The 17,638-nt window shown below is 47.6% G+C and overlaps 1 protein-coding gene across 17 annotated transcripts in view; it reads right to left on the reverse strand.

The window, feature by feature from the left end:
* Window positions 1-17,638, reverse strand: part of EPB41L1 (erythrocyte membrane protein band 4.1 like 1) — a 145,203-nt gene that overhangs the window by 86,366 nt on the left and 41,199 nt on the right. The window lies entirely within an intron of this gene.

Raw genomic sequence — 17,638 nt, forward strand, 5'->3', positions numbered from 1 at the left:
CCTCCCAAGTAGCTGGGACTACAGGCGCCTGCCACCACCACGCCCGGCTAATTTTTTTTGCATTTTTAGTAGAGACAGGGTTTCACCATGTTAGCCAGGATGGTCTTGATCTCCTGACCTTGTGATCCGCCCGCCTCGGCCTCCCAAAGTGCTGGGATGACAGGTGTGAGCCACTGCACCCGGCCCCCATCTTATAAATAGGCAGGCTGAGGCTCAGAGTGGGAGTGACTTGCCCAAGATTACGCTTGCATAGTTACACTGGCTCCCTGGACTAGATACTTTCCACTTTACTCAACAATAACCCTTTCCAGAAAAATCAGGCTGGAGGAAGCAGGAGAGACACTTAAGAATATATGGCCCCTATAGGCATCAGTTGCAATTACTACTTGAGTTACTTGACTGTTTTCACTCCCCAGGTAGGGAAACTGAGGCACGGGGACAGTACTCAACCCAGGACCAAGTCTCTTGGAGAAAGAAGGAAAGAGGAGCCCATCCAAAAAAGGGGCTCCTCAGTTCCTTAGCTGCAAATTCTGCTTCTGGCCCTAGCGCTACCATTTCTTTTTGTATTACTTAGGCAGGTTATTTGACATCTCTGAGCCTCAATTTTCTCACCTATAAAATGGGAGAATCCCTGCCCCATGTCTGTCACTGGGCTGCTGTGATGGGAGTCAGCAGATGCTGGCAGAAGAGAAGGGACAGGACCCTTCATCCCCTCTCTGCTCTGTCTAGGAGACAGGAGAAATTCTTTCCTCTTAAATTTTAACTGGACGGAACTTAATGGTGCAAAAGTCCAGGATACAGGAAAGCCAGAAGGAGAACGGAAGTGATTCGCTCCACTGGCTGGGAAAGCAAGGGACACAGAGTCAGCCACAGCCCCCCAAGGTCACTGCGGGGCAGAGATTCAACCAAACACTTCAGGCAGGGCCCCTCCTATCTCCCTTTTATCTTTCAAAGGAGGAAACCAAGGTTCTAAGCAAAGCAGTGACTTGCCAAGGTCACCCACAGGTAGTCAGTGGTCTCCTGACTCCCAGCCACCAGGGCCCTTGACTCCTGGGCAAGCAGGGTGGGGTGGGGAGCACTCCCAGCCCAAGGACTTAATCTTTCATTCAGCAAGGAGTAATGCTCACGCCAAGCCAGGCCCTGGACACTGGGGAAGGCTGGAGGAATTGAATACAGCCTCTGCCCTTGAATTCACAATCAATCTAGTGGAGGCACATACCCCAGCACATCAGAGGATACTAGAAGATGAATCACCAGCATTTTCTGAGCACTTCCTCTGTGCCTGGCACTGGAAACACATTCATTTGTTTAATCCTCAAAGCAATTCTCTGGCACTGAAATTATTAATCCCTTTCACAGCTGAAATAACTGAGGCTCAGAAGGGTTAGCGACCCCAAAGTTCATCCAGCTAATAAATGGCAGGGCCGGAATATGACAGCCAGGTATGTCTGGTGCCAAACTCTGAGCTTCAACCCTTATAAACTCCCTGTTTTTAGGTCTATGCTAACCAATATTGTAGCTACTAGCCATGGCTAGTGGCTATGGAGCACTTGAAATGTGGCTCGTTCAAATCAAAATGTGCTGTAAACATAAAAATCAGATTTTGAAGATTTCATACCAAAAAGAATGTAATATGTCTCATTAATAATTTTTATATTGAGATGACATTATGGCCAGGCATGGCTCATACCTGTAATCCCAGCATTTTGGGAGGCCGAGGTGGGCGGATTACCTGAGGTCAGGAGTTTGAGACCAGCCTGGCCAACATGGTAAAACCCCATCTCTACTAAAAATACAAAAATTAGCCGGGCATGGTGGCATGTGCCTGTAATCCCAGCTACTCCAGAGGCTGAGGCAGGAGAATAATTGCTTGAACCCAAGAGGCGGAAGTTGTAGTAAGCTGAGATCGCGCTATTGCACTCCAGCCTGGGGGACAAGAGTGAAACTCCTTCTCAAAAAACAAAACAAAAAAAACCTTATGAATGTATTGGGTTAAATAAAACAAATCATTTGAATAATTACATCTGTTTCTTTTGACTTTTTTAAAAAATGTGGCTACTAGAAAATTTAAAATTGCATGTGGCTTGCACGTGTGGCTCACATTATATTTCTTTTGGTCAGTATAGGTTTAGATACTCTGGGGTCCTAACTCAGCCATAGGGATCAGAAAAGGCTTCCTGGAGGAGAAGACACTAAGCCAAGCTGGGTTAAAGGTGAGGTCATGGGGAGGAGGGTATTCCAGGACAAGAGAGCTGGAGGGCATCTGGCTCCTGCCCCGGAGGGCAGCTGGGCCCAGTGACAGCCCCAGGCCACTGGGAGCTGGGCCAGAGGGAGGGAGCTACCAGAGCCAAACTTACCAGAGCAGCATGACCCACCAGTCCGGGAAGTGCTGCCTGGCAGGCTGTTTCACTGAGGTTGGCACTCTGCGGAGGGCACCACAGGGCAGCTGTGTCTGGGTGGAGGAATTAGGCAGGGTGGACAGGTGGCAGTGCCCACCTTGCAGGGACCTCCCCCCTCCAGCTGCCCCCTACTTTCTCTTCTCCGTCTCCCCTAAGAAGCCTCTCAAAGCACTGCAGTTCCCAGAGACCTTACCCTTCCCTGTAACCTTCCATCCAGCCCAGACCGTGGGAATCACACCCTCCTGCGTTAAGCCTTATTCTAGCGTGGAATGATGAGGATGCCTGCAAACTGCATAGCAGGTCACAGTGTACAAAGCACTTTCCCATATGTATCTAGTGTAGTGTTGTTGAAGAGCCTAAGGGCAATGTTCACCTCTGGCAAGGGGGCTGGGGCAGGGATGGGGGACATTTATTAGCACAGGAGCTGCATGACCTTGAGCAAGGCCTTAGCCTCTCTGTGCCTCAGTTGCCCCATCTGTACAATGGGGATAATATCAGCACCGTCTTCCAGAGCTATGAGAATGACATGCGAGAATGCCCACAAAGGCTCTGTATGGTGCTGGCATGCTCCAAGCTCCCTTCTGCACCTCAGATGGACCCCACTACGGTGCCCCCGCAGTACCCTCAGTGTCTGAAAAGCCTGCCCATTCTGAAGGTTGCCTCCCCTCCAGAAAGCCCGGCCCCGTCTCCTCCCCGCATGCTCCCCCAACCAGTTTCTTCTTCTCTGCCTACTGGACCCTCATCTCATCCTTGCCTCTACTTCTGAATTTGGGGCTCAATTGTCATGAGGCTCTCCAACGTCTCCAGTAAGACTGTCATTTCTCAAAGCTGGGAACCTTAGTTCTGGTCCATGTCCCTTCTCCTCTTCTATACCCACAGCCAAGCCCCCTGTACATGTCTGGGCATCCCAGAGGCTCTCACAGCCCACTCCAGTGGCTTGGACAACTGACTGCCATCTTTGGCTAAAAACAATGCTGGTCTCCACAGAGCACAGTAAGAGGATCTGGTCTTGCTCTGCTTCCTCAATAGAAGAAGCTTCAGTGGCTCCTCATTCTCTGATGAGGCAACTCAAACACCTCAGCCCGACTCTCAAGGCCTTCCACAGCCTGGTCTCACCTGGCTCTTCAGCCTCATTCTCAGATTCCATGTGATGAGCTTTGTCAAACTGACTGGTTCCAGGTCCCCAGGGCACAGTGGCTGTGCCCTCTTCTCTGCCTGGGAGACCCTCTTCCCATTTCCCATAGTTATTCTTCTAGGCATTCTCCAGGAAGTCCTTCCTGAACCCTTCCTCTTTGCACCACCTCCTCTGGCTAGAAATAACCTCTTAGCCTCTCTCTCTCCCTCCTGCCACCCTCAAGTTCAGGGTCATGTGACCTGTCCAAGGGTTTTAAATTTCCATTGTACTATGAGCTTTAGGATAATGGCCACTTTTCAACATAGACCCTTCCCCCCGCCCACACACAGCCCTGAAGGCCCACATCAGTGCCCAGTTCACAATATGTGCATAGTATGTGTTGGCCATCTTCACACCAACAGCCAGAGGCCAGGGAGCAAGTAGGAGCCAGGAATCCACCCAGGACGCCAGGACACTCCTGAGGCTGAGTTCTGCCTTATCTCCACCTCGGCTATGTTTCTTAACAGGTCCCCATGCTTCCAGCTGCTTCTTGGGAAATCAGCCCCTCTAGGAGGTCTGGGAGCCACATTCCTGAGGCCAGAACATGAAAAATCTGGCCATGTTCCCACTAGATGTCCCACAGATGTCCACCCAGCCTCCCATCGGGTGCCTGAAGTGTCAGCTGAAGTTTGCATCATCACAGCATCTCTAATTCCTTGCAGTCAGAAGAGAGCTGGAGAGTGTCATACAGAGGCTGGAAGCAGTGAGAGGCAACAGGAGAAAAGCTGTGTGTATGTCCCCGGTCCCGAGTGCCAGAAGGTGCTGCAGCATCACCATCAATTAACATCGCCATTGCAGAAAGTATCTGAGTCCCCACTTACGTGCTGGCACTGTGCCTAGCAACTTGCCTACATTTTCAATTTTAAATCTCCTACTTCCCTGTAAGGCAGACATTATAGATCCACCTTGATTTTACAGGGGAGGAAACTGAAGTTAAATCACTCATCCAAGGTCACACTGCTAGTAGGTGCGGGGGCCCAGGATTCAACCCCAAGCATGCCTGACTCCAGGGCCTGTGTTTGTTCTATCATTAATCCTACACACATTAGGCTTCACACAGGTTTATTCTGGAGATACTGACATATTCTGTTCATGTCTGGGGGGTAGTTACACAAGAATGTGTAAACTTATGATCTGTGCACTTTTCTGTGTTTATGTTATAGCATCAATAAAGTTTCCTTTGTTAATGTTTTTGTCCCAGAGATGAATATATACTAGAGATTTTCAGGATGTAAAATACTCTTAGGATTAGAGTCTAAAGCCAGAAAGCTGTTTCTATCTTTTTTTCCTCTGTTTTGTTGTTGTTGTTATTATTGTTTTGAGACAGGGTCTCACTCTGTCGCCCATGCTGGAGTGCAGTGGTGAGATCATGGTTCACTGCAGCCTCAACTTCCCTGGGCTCAGGTAATCCTCCTACCCCAGCCCCCTAAGTAGCTGGGACTACAGGTGTACACCACCATGCACTGCTAATTTTTATATTTTTTGTAGAGATAGGGTTTTGCCATGTTGCCTAGGCTGGTCTCAAACTCCTGAGCTCAAGTGTTCTACTCACCTTGGCCTCCCACAGTGCTGGGATAACAGTCATGAACCACTGCACCTGACCTCCTTTTTTTTTTTTCTTTTCAACAGTTTTTCCACTTAAAACAGGGACTGTTATGAAGACCTCATAACCCCCCAAGCCAGACCCAGCAGAATTTCACCTGCTGTCTGCTGTCAGTTCACAAACATTTGCTTGCACTCACATTCCCAGCCCAGGTGCCCACTCCACCCAGCCAGCACTTCACTTCCAGAAGCTGGCACTGCTCTGCTGTCTTTTCAATCCTCTCTTCATCCATCCATCTGCAGGGACCAGACAGCTAGACCAGCCGCTGCATCACTGGTTAATCCCCAACTTCATGAGGCAGCCAGGCAGCGATGCCTGAATGTTCCCATCTCCCCACACTAGGCCAGACTGGGCAGAGAAGTCGTCTGTGTATGTAAACACAGCCTTCTGCTTAGGCAGCTCCTGCTGGACTCCCCTCGCCAACTGGGCCCTCTGTGGCTTTTATCTCCCTGCCCAAAATAACCATTGGCTTCAATGGTTCTCTGGGCATGAATCAGACTCTCGTAGAAGCCTGTGAGCAGCTTGAGGACAGGGAAGTTATGGTACCGATCTCTGTATCCCCAGTGTGCCAGTGCAAAGGTTTGTGGGATTTGTTGAACTCCTCTGTGTACCTGGAGGGACCTGCAGTAGGAAGCAAGAGCTCTCTACAGAAAACAGTCACATCCTCCAAAAGCTCACAGTTTAGTAAGAGAAAATACCCACACCAGCCAACTGCAATGTAAAACAGAAAGCACTAAAGGTTGTAAGAAGAGGACAGAGTGTTGGGGAGTTCAGAGGAGAAAAAGATTAGAGAGCAGCAGGTGTCAAAGGAGGTTTCGAGGAAGAGGTCACATGTAGGTTGGGCATTAAAGGCAGGGCAGAAGGACAATGTAGACTGAGGAGAGAGCATAACACAAGCCACAGTGCTGGGAATTACAAGGTAGAATCAGGAAAGGCTGCATATGGCCTGGAGCCTGGGATACTGAAGGTTGAGGCTATCCCTGAGGAGATAGAAAGGAGCTGGTGCCAAGCAGAGCCTTGAATGACAAACCAAGTGCACTGCACTGTCTAGCAACTGGCCACTTGTGATTATTTAAATTTAAATTTAATGGAACAAAATGTAAAATTCATAGCCACATGTGGTTAGTGGTTACCATACTGGACAGTACAGATATAGAACATTTCATCACTGCAGACATTTCTACTGGACAGCGATGGTGGACAGTGTCAGAGGATCCAGAGAGCTTTGAGCAGAGGCATAATTAGAGCTGGGCTTTAGGAAAATTAATTTGCTCCTGGTGAAGAGTCAGTGACCAGAGTGAAGGAGAAGCCTGGAACCACAGTGGGACATTGCAATAATCCAGGTGAGATCAGTCACCACTTCTTTTCCCTCTGTTCATCTCTTCCTATCAGGAAACAGGGATGATTCTCAAAGTGTGGTCCCTGGAACACCAGCAATATCTGGGAACTCTTTTTTTTTTTTTTTTTTTTGAGACGGAGTCTCCCTCTGTCACCCAGGCTGGAGTGCAGTGGTATGATCACAATCTCGGCTCACTGCAACCTTCACCTCCCAGGTTCAAGCAATTCTCTGCCTCAGCCTCCCAAATAGCTGAGATTACAGGCATCCACCACCACAACCGGCTAATTTTTTTTGTATTTTTAGTAGAGACAGGAGTTTGACCATCTTGTCCAGGCTGGTCTTGAACTCCTGACCTCGTGATCCACCCGCCTCAGCCTCCCAAAGTGCTGGGATTACAAGCGTGAGCCACCGCACCCAGCCTTATCTGGGAACTCTTAAGTACACAAATCCTCAGGCCCCACACAGACCTACTGAGTCAGAAACTAGGAGGTTTGGAACGGCAACAGTGCTTTCATCAGCCCTCCTGTGATTCTAACGCACACTGGAGTTTCAGGTCTGCCAGCATAGAGGCTAGGAGCCTACACTTTGGCTCCAGAGTGATGTATACTCTGGAGTCAGAGGACCTGACTTCATATCCTGGCTCAGCTGTTTCCTAGATGTGCTTAATTTATTTGTGCCTCAGTTTCCTTATAATAACCATATGGAGTTATTATAAGGATTAATGGAGGTAACACATGTAAATATCTTAGAAAAGTGTTAACTTATAGTAAGTATTCAATAAATGCTACTTATCAGTCCTATTATTCACTCCTATGGCAGTTTAATTCCTCCCATATACAATGAGACAGCATCTGTCTCTTGCCACTAGCCATGACCTCCTGCCTTTCCATCATATAATATTCCCAGGCCCACTCACCCATTCCATTTCCTGTCCTCCAGGACCTGAGGGTCAGTTCCTTTCCCACAAGGCAGAGGCACTTCCTGTATCAGGGAGTGTCCCACCAGGATAAGAATGTCAACAGACAGATTTAACTGTCCTGGGCAAAGATGCCCTCTAAAAGAATGAGTCAGGAGATGCCCCATGGGTTTTCCCCTGGGAGTGGGAAGGTCCGGAGGTGAGTGCTCAGCTGCCCACTGTGATTGAAAGCCTCAAGACTGTTCAGTTGGATCCATGCCAGCCAAGAGGGTATGGAAAATGGTACTGTGATCCTGCCTACTGCAGGTAGCTAGACCCTGGCTCAAGGAACCAGGCAGGGGAGGGTGGCATCCTGTGTGGCAGAGGGTGCTGGGCTGGGCATCAAGAAATCTTGATTTGACCTTTGCTGTGAGATCTTGGGCAGTCATTTTCCTCTCTGAATTCAATTTCCTTACCCGTAATGTGAGGGGGTTGGACTAGTGTAGTTCTAAACCTTTTAGGGGGCTGGGCGCAGTGGCTGACGCCTGTAATTCCTACACTTTGGGAGGCCGAGGCAGGCAGATCACCTGAGGTCAGGAGTTTGAAACCAGCCTGGCCGACATGGTGAAACCCCATCTCTACTAAAAATACAAAAATTAGCCAGGGATGGTGGCGTGCACCTGTAGCCCCAGCTACTTGGGAGGCTGAGGCAGGAGAATCACTTGAACCCAGGAGGCAGAGGTTGCAGTGAGCCAATATCACACCACTGCACTCCAGCCTGGGAGACAGAGCAAGACACTGTCTCAAAAAAAAGAAAAAAGAAAAAAAAAGAAAAAGAAAAAGAAAAAGAAAACCTTTTATGGGTTGTGATTTCCTTTGAAAATGCAATGAAAACTGCAGAGCTTCTCCTAGAAAAATGTACATGGGTATGCACATGCACACACACACACACACACACACAAAGTCACACTCACACTCATGCACCACACACTCACACACACACCCCTACCTTTATTATCTTTCAGGCATCAAGAAAGTTCATGAAGCCCATGCATAGATCACCCCCTGAGTGATAGACAGATAACCCCCTTGATTAAGACTTGGGCTAGACGATCTCTAATCAGCCACGATAAGAAATTATCGTATTTGTGTGTATTTTGTATTTTGTATCTAATTTAAAGGAACCCTACATTAAAGACTTCACTAAGAAGATGAGCTTTTACATGGGCTTTTGTGGGACACAGATGTTGATTAGCTAAATGCTGTGCTTCCCCAGAGCCTGCCTCGCCCTTGTCATATTGCCTCTGAAGTCACCCTCTCCATTCCACTCTCTCTGCCCTTTTTCAGCAGGGAGTGAGCATACAGTCCTGAAAAATACCGCTACCCCCACTAGCTGTCTCTGTCCTCAGCTGTGAGAGGGTAGAAAAGAGAGAGCCTGGTCTGCCTCTCATACCCCCACCCCAAAGCCCTGGCTCAGAGGTCAACCAATCAAGAGGCCCCCAGATGGCACCTCTATCCCCAACACAAACACACACACACCCTCTCTCACATAGCCACAACCACAGGACTGCACCTCCAGACACCTGGTGGTGCGGTCACTCGGAACAGGCAGGAGTTATTTTTAGAGGCCAAGTGACAGGATGGTGAGAGCAGTTCCACTCTGTCAGAGTTACTGCTGCCACCACCAGCTCTGATGAATCACTCTCCACTACGTGAATGGACAAGTCTGTCAGCATGGCCAGGGAGGCCACGCCAGCTTCTAGAATGAATGTCTTGGATTGGTGACCACGCTGATCACACCAGGCTGAGCCCAGGATCACACCAGGGACAAGACTGCCAGGCCTGATCCAGTGCAGCCAACCCAGACCAACTGCCCAGCACAGCCTCCCATAACCAATACAGTCAGGCCAACACAGCCCAGCACAGCACAGGCCGGGCAGGTAAGCCCCTTCAACACAGTCCAACCCAGCCCCATCAGGCCACCCAGGGGCCTCTCTTTGCAAAGTCCCTTTAGAGTGGCTATTGATGCCTCCCTCCGCCCAATCCATGCAAGTGAGCCTCCTACCCAAGCTACTGCTGCCAGGTTATTAAGATAATGAGCCTCCAATAAATTGGGCAGATTCAGACAGTGTCAATGCAGCTATCAACTGGTTTCATCTTTCATCATTGAAAAAGTACATGATAAGCCTTAAAAGTGTACATACCGTTTAACGCAGAAATTCCTTTTTTAGGAATTGATCCTTAGGGAACAATGAATGACACAAGATGTGGCTATAAGAACATTTGTCTAATCACTGTATACAAGAGTAAAGTAGAGCATTGGAGTTAATATATATGTCCAATAATAGTGGCTACGTTATATAAATAGTGATACATACATATGCTGAAATACTACGCAGCTACTACAAAATAATGTTGTGGATCTATATGTGGCTATATAATCATGTTCTTAACACAATACAGGTAAAAAAGCAGAGACAAAATGGTATGTAACAAATGATCCAATTTCTATAAAATATGTTTTTTGTTCTTTTTTCTGTTTTTTTTTTTTTTTGAGATGGAGTTTTTGCTCTATTGCCCAGGCTGGAGTGCAGTGGCACAATCTCGGCTCACTGCATCCTCCGCCTCCTGGGTTCAAGCAATTCTCCCACCTCAGCCTCCCAAGTAACTGGGATTACAGGTGCCCACCACCATGCCTGGTTAATTTTTGTATTTTTAGAAGAGACAGGGTTTCACCATGTTGGCCAGGCTGGTCTCGAACTCCTGACCTCAAGTGATCTACCCACCTCAGCCTCCCAAAGTGCTGGGATTACAGGCGTGAGCCACCGCGCCCGGCCCCAACTTCTATAAAATATGTATGTATGTGTACATGCCTAGAAAAAGGCAAACGGGAAGGAAATATTTTAAAACATGTTACCAGAGGTTGTTTTGTGATAGTGGAATTATTTCTTTCGTGTACGTCTGGGTCTTGTTTTGTTGCTTACTTTCTGGTATATATGTGTAAACATATTTATATAAGAAAGGTCTGTTACCTTCACCTCACTCAAAGCTTCTGGCCTGAACCATTGAAAGTCCTTCCTGGAATCTCACTAGAGCCCCCACCTTTCAGCAACCACAGCCCCCCTTGGGCGGCCTCTCTGGCTTTGAACTTTGCTGCCCTCTTCAGTTGTTCCCTGGAGTTTCACTAATGGGGCCCAGCTAGCCAATTCCCACAGTCTCCTGACACAGGCCCTCACAGTGGAAGTACCCTGCAGGGCTCCCTGTTCATGCATAGAAACCAAACAGAGTCCAATTCCCTCATCTGACAGTAAAAGGAAAAATAATTATAATAATAAAGATGACAGTGGTAGTGAACCTTCACATTTCTACTTTGTCTTCCTTTTTACAGAGCACTTTATTATACATGTTTCACTTAGCCCTCTCATTGGTGAGAAAACTGAGGGCCAGCAAGTATAGCAGCACAACACTTGCCAAAGGTCATAGAGTGAGTCAGGATTCAAATGCAGGTCTAATATTGACAGATAAGGAGGTAAACGGAAGAAATGAGCAGGTAATCCTGAGCCCACAATCTATGAAAGGGGCCATATTCTACAAAGACCCTCCTCCTGCCCCCAGCGCCTTCTCCCAGCTGCTGTCCGCTGCCCAGAATCCCACAAAACCCCATCTGGGGCCACGTGCCCTACATCTACACATCAGCCCATCATTCCCTCCCAGCTCTGGAAACAGGCTCTTGCTGCCTCCTCGGAAATCCTAGCAACGAGACATCCTGCAGCGCCACCCTCTCCACCTCTGGGCTCTTCCGTCTTGGGCCTGTCTCATTAGGGGAGGAGGTGGCTAGTGGGGCTCTCTCATGGGGGTGGGGGCTGTGACACCCACACACGGCAGGGGCAAGGGAAGAGAGGAGATGAAATCAGCCTGGATAGCCCTCACTCTGGGCCTCCTCTTGCACTATTCATTTCTTGGGCTTCTGATTATCTGCTGACTGGGACAAAAAAAGAAGCCAAATCCTAGGGCATGAATTCTAGTCCATTCCAATTTTATTTTTGCGTTTATGAAATACACAGATTCCTCCAACCAGAATATTAATATTCAAAATAGCAATAATAAAAGTATTAGTAACAAAACAGCTACTTTATTCAGTGCTGACAACCACCCTTGAGAAGTTGTATCCCCACTTTACAGATGAGAAAACTGAGACTCAGCTTGCCTGAAGATACCTAGCTAATAAATGGAAAAACAATTGTGTCTGACATCCAAGTGTATACTTTGACTATCATGTCTCTTAGAAAGCACTTAATCCTGGTTGGGTGCGGTGGCTCATGCCTGTAATCCCAGCACTTTGGGAGCCCAAGGTGGGTGGATCACTTGAGGCCAAGAGTTCAAGACCAGCATGGCCAACATGGCGAAACCCCATCCCCACTAAAAAAAGTATATATACAAAAAGTAGCCAGGCGTGGTGGCGCGCACCTGTAGTCCCTGCTACTCAGGAGGCTGAGGAAGGAGAATCACTTGAACCTGGGAGGCAGAGGTTGCAGTGAGCAGAAATTGCGCTTCTGCACTCCAGCCTGGGTGACAGAGTGAGACTCTGTCTCAAAAACAAACAAACAAACAAACAACAACAACAAAAGAGAAAACCACCTAGGCCAGGCACGGTGGCTCATGCCTGCAATCCCAGCACTTTGGGAGGCCAAGGTGGGCGGATCACCTGAGGTCAGGAGTTCGAGACCAGCTGACCAACATGGAGAAACCCCATCTCTACTAAAAATACAAAATTAGCCAGGCATGGCGGCACATGACTTTAATCTCAGCTACTCAGGAGGTTGAGGCAAGAGAATTGCTTGAACCCAGGAGGCAGAGGTTGCGGTGAGTCGAGATCGTACCATTGCACTCCAGCCTGGGCAACAAGAGCGAAACTCTGTCTTAAAAAAAAGAGGAAGAAAGCACCTAATCCTGTCCCTTAACTGCACACAGATGGGGAAACTGAGACCCAGAGAGGGGAAGGGCTTTGTAATCAGTCAACATCTATTTATTTACTGAGCAACAGCTAGGTCTGAAGCACTGAGCTAGTGCTGTGAATGAGGAAAAATTTAAACTTCTGTGTTATTGGATAGATAAGCTGTGACTCTATGTATTAATCACTGCTAAACCTAGGCAATGGGTTCACAGAAGTGCATTACGCTATGATCTTTATTTTTATGTATGTTTGAAATTTTGCATAACAAAAAAATTTTTTTTAAAGGATGACAGAAAGATAACTGACTATCATGCAAATCTTAAGTCTGGCTTGAACTTATAAAACTCGAACCAAATTTAGGATATTTTTGCTCTGATAGTTTTGAAAATCAGAAAAAGGCAATTATACTGGAATCTACTTCATAGCCTTTCTTTTCCCATCTTTCTGTAAAATTTTCTGCCTCTGTTGTTGCTGGGAAATCAGTGAGCCAAGAGAATCCTCGTTGGCCTAGCCGGGCCCTCTCCCTTCCCACACTGCCTCTCTGCGGGTACAGCGTCCCTGTACCCAGGAAGCTGGCCCTCTTGGGCCGGCTTTCTGTGGATCCACAAGCCAATCACCGCAAGAGGCTGAATAAGAGCCTGTCCGTCACTGGGAGACAGGCAGCTATAAATCCAGAGGACCATGATTAGAAAGCAAATTACAGGCCTCCCACTCTAAGTTTCCAACTCACAAAAACTTCTTGGCAGTCAAAGGGCCTTTACTTAAGTTGCTCAAAGTTTCCAGAGAAAGTGAACACACACAAGGCAAGAGGGAAAAAAAATGGGACACAACAGAGGCAGAATATTCTACAGACAGGTGGAGAGAGAGGCCACTGGGAGGCAGCATGTCACAATAGTTAAAAGCAAGGCTTTGGCGGCAGGTCAAAGCTCCAGTGCCTGTTCCAAAGCTTCCTAGCTGTGAGACTTTGAGCAAATAACTTAACCTCTCTGAGTCTTTATTTTCTCAGCTACAAACTGGGGATAATTCTTCCTACTACTCAGAGTGGACGTAGGGATTGAGTGAGGCAATATATGTCAAATCATTAACCCAGTTCCTGCCACATATTAAGCATGCAATAAATAGTGGCTTTAAAAAATGTGCTGGCTTGGTGTGGTGGCTCATACCTGTAATCCCAGCACTTTGGGAGGCTGAGGCAGGCAGATCACCTGAGGCTGGGAGTCGAGACCAGCCTGGCCAACATGGTGAAACCCTGTTTCTACTAAAAATGCAAAAATTGGCTGAGCGGGGTGGAGCAGCTGTAATCCCAGCTACTAGGAAGGCTGAGGCAGGAGAACTGCTTGAACCTGGGAGGCAGAGGCTGCAGTGAGCCTGAGATGGTGCCACTGCACTCCAGCCTGGCTGACAGAGCGAGACTCTTGCCTCAAAAAAAAAAAAAAAAGAAAAAGTGCTAACCATACGACCCAGCAATTCCACTTCTGAGGCTATATCCAAAATAATTGAAAGCAAGGTGTCAAAGAGATCTCTGTACAGCCAAGGCCATAGCAGCATTATTCACATAGCCAAGAGGTGGAAGCAACAAGTGTCCATCGACAGATGAGTGGATAAACAAAATGTTGTACATATATACAATGGAATATTATTCGGCCTTAGAAAGGAAGGGAATTCTGATACATGTGACAACATGGGTGAACTTGAGGACATTATACTAAGTAACATAAGCCAGTCACAAAAAGACAAACACTGTATGATTCTACTTATCTGAGTTATCTAGTCCAATTTGCAGTTACAGAAAGGAGAATGGCAGCTGCCACAGCTGGGGGAGGAGGAAATGGGAGTTATTGTTTAATGGATATAGTTTCACTTTTTTAATATTAAAAAATTTGGCTGGGCATGGTGGCTCATGCCTGTAATCCCAGCACTTTCGGAGGCCGAGGCGGGCAGATCAACTGAGGTCGGGAGTTTGTGACCAGCCTGGCCAACATGGAGAAAACCCATCTCTACTAAAAATACAAAATTAGCCGGGCATGGTGGTGCATGCCTGTAATCCCAGCTACACAGGAGGCTGAGGCAGGAGAATCGCTTGAACCCAGGAGGCGGAGGTTGCCGTGAGCCGAGATTGCGCCATTGCACTCCAGCCTGGGCAACAAAAGCGGAACTCAGTCTCAAAAAATAAAAAAGGTATTCAGGCTGGGTGCGGTGACTCATGCCTATAATCTCAGCACTTTGGGAGGCTGAGGCAGGAGGATCACTTGAACCCAGGAGTTTGAGACCAGCCTGGGCAACATAGTGAGACCCAATCTCTATCCAAAAAAATTTTTTTTAATTAGCTGCCCCAGTGCAGTGGCTCATGCCTATAGTTCCAGCACTTTGGGAGGCTGAGGCATATGGATCACTCGAGGTCAGGAGTTTGAGACCAGCCTGGGCAACATGATGAAACCCTGTCTCTACAAAAAATAAAAAATTAGCCAGGTGTCATAGTGCATATGCCTGTAGTCCCAGCTACTTGGGAGGCTGAGGGGTAAATATCCCTTGAGCCCAGGAGGCAGAGGTTGCAGTGAACCGAGATTGAGCCACTGCACTCTAGCCTGGGCAACAGAGTGAAACCCTGTCTCAAAAAAAAAAAGGAAAGAAAAGAAAAGGAAAAAAAGAAAAAATTAGCCAGGCATGGTGGCATGCATGTATAGTCCCAGCTACTTGGGAGGATGAGATGGGAGGATCATTTGAGCCTGGGAGGTTGGGGCTGCAGTGATCATGCCACAGAACAAGACTCTGCCATGGAAAAATAAATTTTAAAAAATTTTAAAATTCAGGCTTACACCTGTAATCCCGTTACTTTGGGAGGCCAGGGCAGGAGGATTACTTGAAGCCAAGAGTTCAAGACCAGCCTGGGCAACAAAGGAAGAACCCCATTTTTACAAAAAAAAAAAAAAAATTAGTCAGGTACCACAGTATGCACCTGTAGCCCCAGCTACTCAGAAGGCTGAGGCAGGTGGACTGCTTAGTTCAGGAGTTCAAGGATGGAGTGAGCTATGATTGCACCTGTGTACTCAGGCCTAGGCAACAGAGCGAGACACTGTTTCTAAAAAAAAAAAAAAAAAGAAAGAAAGAAAAAAGATGTAAAAGTTCTGAAGATGGGTGGTAGTGATGGTATTGCACAATATGAACCTACCCAACACCACTGAAGTGTACACTTACTTAAAAATGGTTAAGATGGACCAGGCACGGTGACTCCCACCTATAATCTCAGCACTGTGGGAGGCTGAGGCGGTTGGATCACTTGAGGCCAGGAGTTCCAGATCAGCCTGGGCAACACGGTGAAACCCTGTTTCTCAAAAAACAAAAAACAAAAAACAAAAAAAACACTTAGCTGGGCACAGTTGCATGTGCCTGTAGTCCTAGCTACTCAGGAGGCTGAGGCGGGAGGATCGCTTGAGCTTGGGAGGCAGAGGTTGCAGTGAGCCAAGAGCACGCCACTGCACTCCAGCCTGGGCAACAGAGCGAGACCCTCCCTCAAAAAACAAATGGTCAAGATGGTAAATTTTAGGTTCTGTATATTTTACCAGAATTTTTAAAATTTTTTCGTAAGTTCTATCAAGAAAACCAAACAAGAAAGTAAAAGGCCATGAGATGATGCCAGAGAAATAGGGGGAACTGAAAAAGTGAGACCACAGTAATAGGAAGGTTAATGATCCAAAGAGGAAACACTCACCTCATATGCACGCCCTTCCTAAGCTGTCAAGTATAAAGGGAGGAAATTTTCTGGATGGATTTATATTTCCAGGGTGTTCAGGACCCTACCTGCTACCCTCAATTCTGCCCCTGCCGAGGGGTTGTCCTGATAATCACTGAACAGGCCTGTGGGAGAACCTACCTCACCCCTTCTTTCCAGAATCCTCAAGGAAACAGTAAAGGATCGAAGTCTACATGTGAAGGAAGTCTATCTTTACAGCAACAGGCAGAGATAGCAACTTCCAGACAGAAGAGCAGCTTGTGCAAAGGCCTGAGCTATGAGCTATGCGTGGGAGACCTCCAGGGTGGCCGGAGCCTCATATGTAGAGGGAAGCAGGAAGGAGGCAGGGGCAAGAGGTGAAAGGCCACAGGCTTGACACTTGCACTTCCCATCATCTCAGTGACCTTTAAATCAATCCCAACTGGCAGGTATTAATATACCCATTTTATGGAGAGAGAAACGGAAATCCAGACAGATAAAGTAACTTGCCCAAGGAAACACAGATAGTGAGCGGAGCGGGGATTTCAAACCCGCTGACTCCTGACCTCATGCTTATTGCTTCGGCCCATGTGGTATCAGTCCCTAAGGCCAAGACCATGGGCTCTGGAGGCAGAATCCCAAATTCCACCCTATCCCTCACGGATGGTGTGATCTGAAAGAAAGTACTTAACCTTTTGAGTCTCAGTTTCTTCAACTGTAAAATGGGAATGACCATATACCTACCTCATACGGTTTTAAGAGAATTAAACGTAATATTTCAAGGAAAGTGGGTTGCGGGCCGTGATAATAGACAATACAAAGTAGGCTGGGTGCAGTGGCTCACGCCTGTAATCCCAGCACTTTGGGAGGCTGAGGCAGTCGGATCACTTGAGGCCAGGAGTTCAAGACCATCCTGACCAACATGCAAAACCCTGTCTCTACTAAAAATACAAAAATTAGCCAGATGTGGTTGCGCGCACCTGTAGTCCCAGCTACTTGGGAGGCTGAGGCAGGATAATCACTTGAACCCAGGAGGTGGAGGTTGCATGCAGTGGGCCGTGATCAAGCCACTGCACTCTAGCCTGGGCAACAGAGTGGGACCCTGGCTCAAAAAAACAAAACAAAAAAAAGACAGAGAAAACACAAAATAGTGTTCTTATTTATTATGCTTAGGCACCCTCACAGACTCCCACAGACAGACGTGCAGCCATTGCTTCTGCCTACCTGAGGCCAATGCAGCCTTTGGAGCAAGGTAGATGACAGACCTGGACCCCTGAGGAGCTAATAGCCCAGGCTGGGCAGTAACCTTGCAGGAACAGCCTGGAAACTACCTCCTCCACTCTTTATTCTCAACTCCATGGCCTGGGTAAGTTGTTCTGCAAATGTTTAGTGGGACACAGCCCAAGCAATCTCTGTTCTCATGGGAATAAATGTAATAGAAACAACTAGGGCTGCCAACTCACCCACCCTTTGGTCTCCACCATGAGCTGGTCTCCTGCCCCAGAGTACCTTCTGGGACCAGATGACCTAGAATGTCAAACCATGAATACCAGGAAGGCCTTTGG

This window comes from Hylobates moloch, unplaced genomic scaffold (assembly GCF_009828535.3).
Source record: "Hylobates moloch isolate HMO894 unplaced genomic scaffold, HMol_V3 SCAFFOLD_21, whole genome shotgun sequence".
Classification (NCBI taxonomy): domain Eukaryota; kingdom Metazoa; phylum Chordata; class Mammalia; order Primates; family Hylobatidae; genus Hylobates; species Hylobates moloch.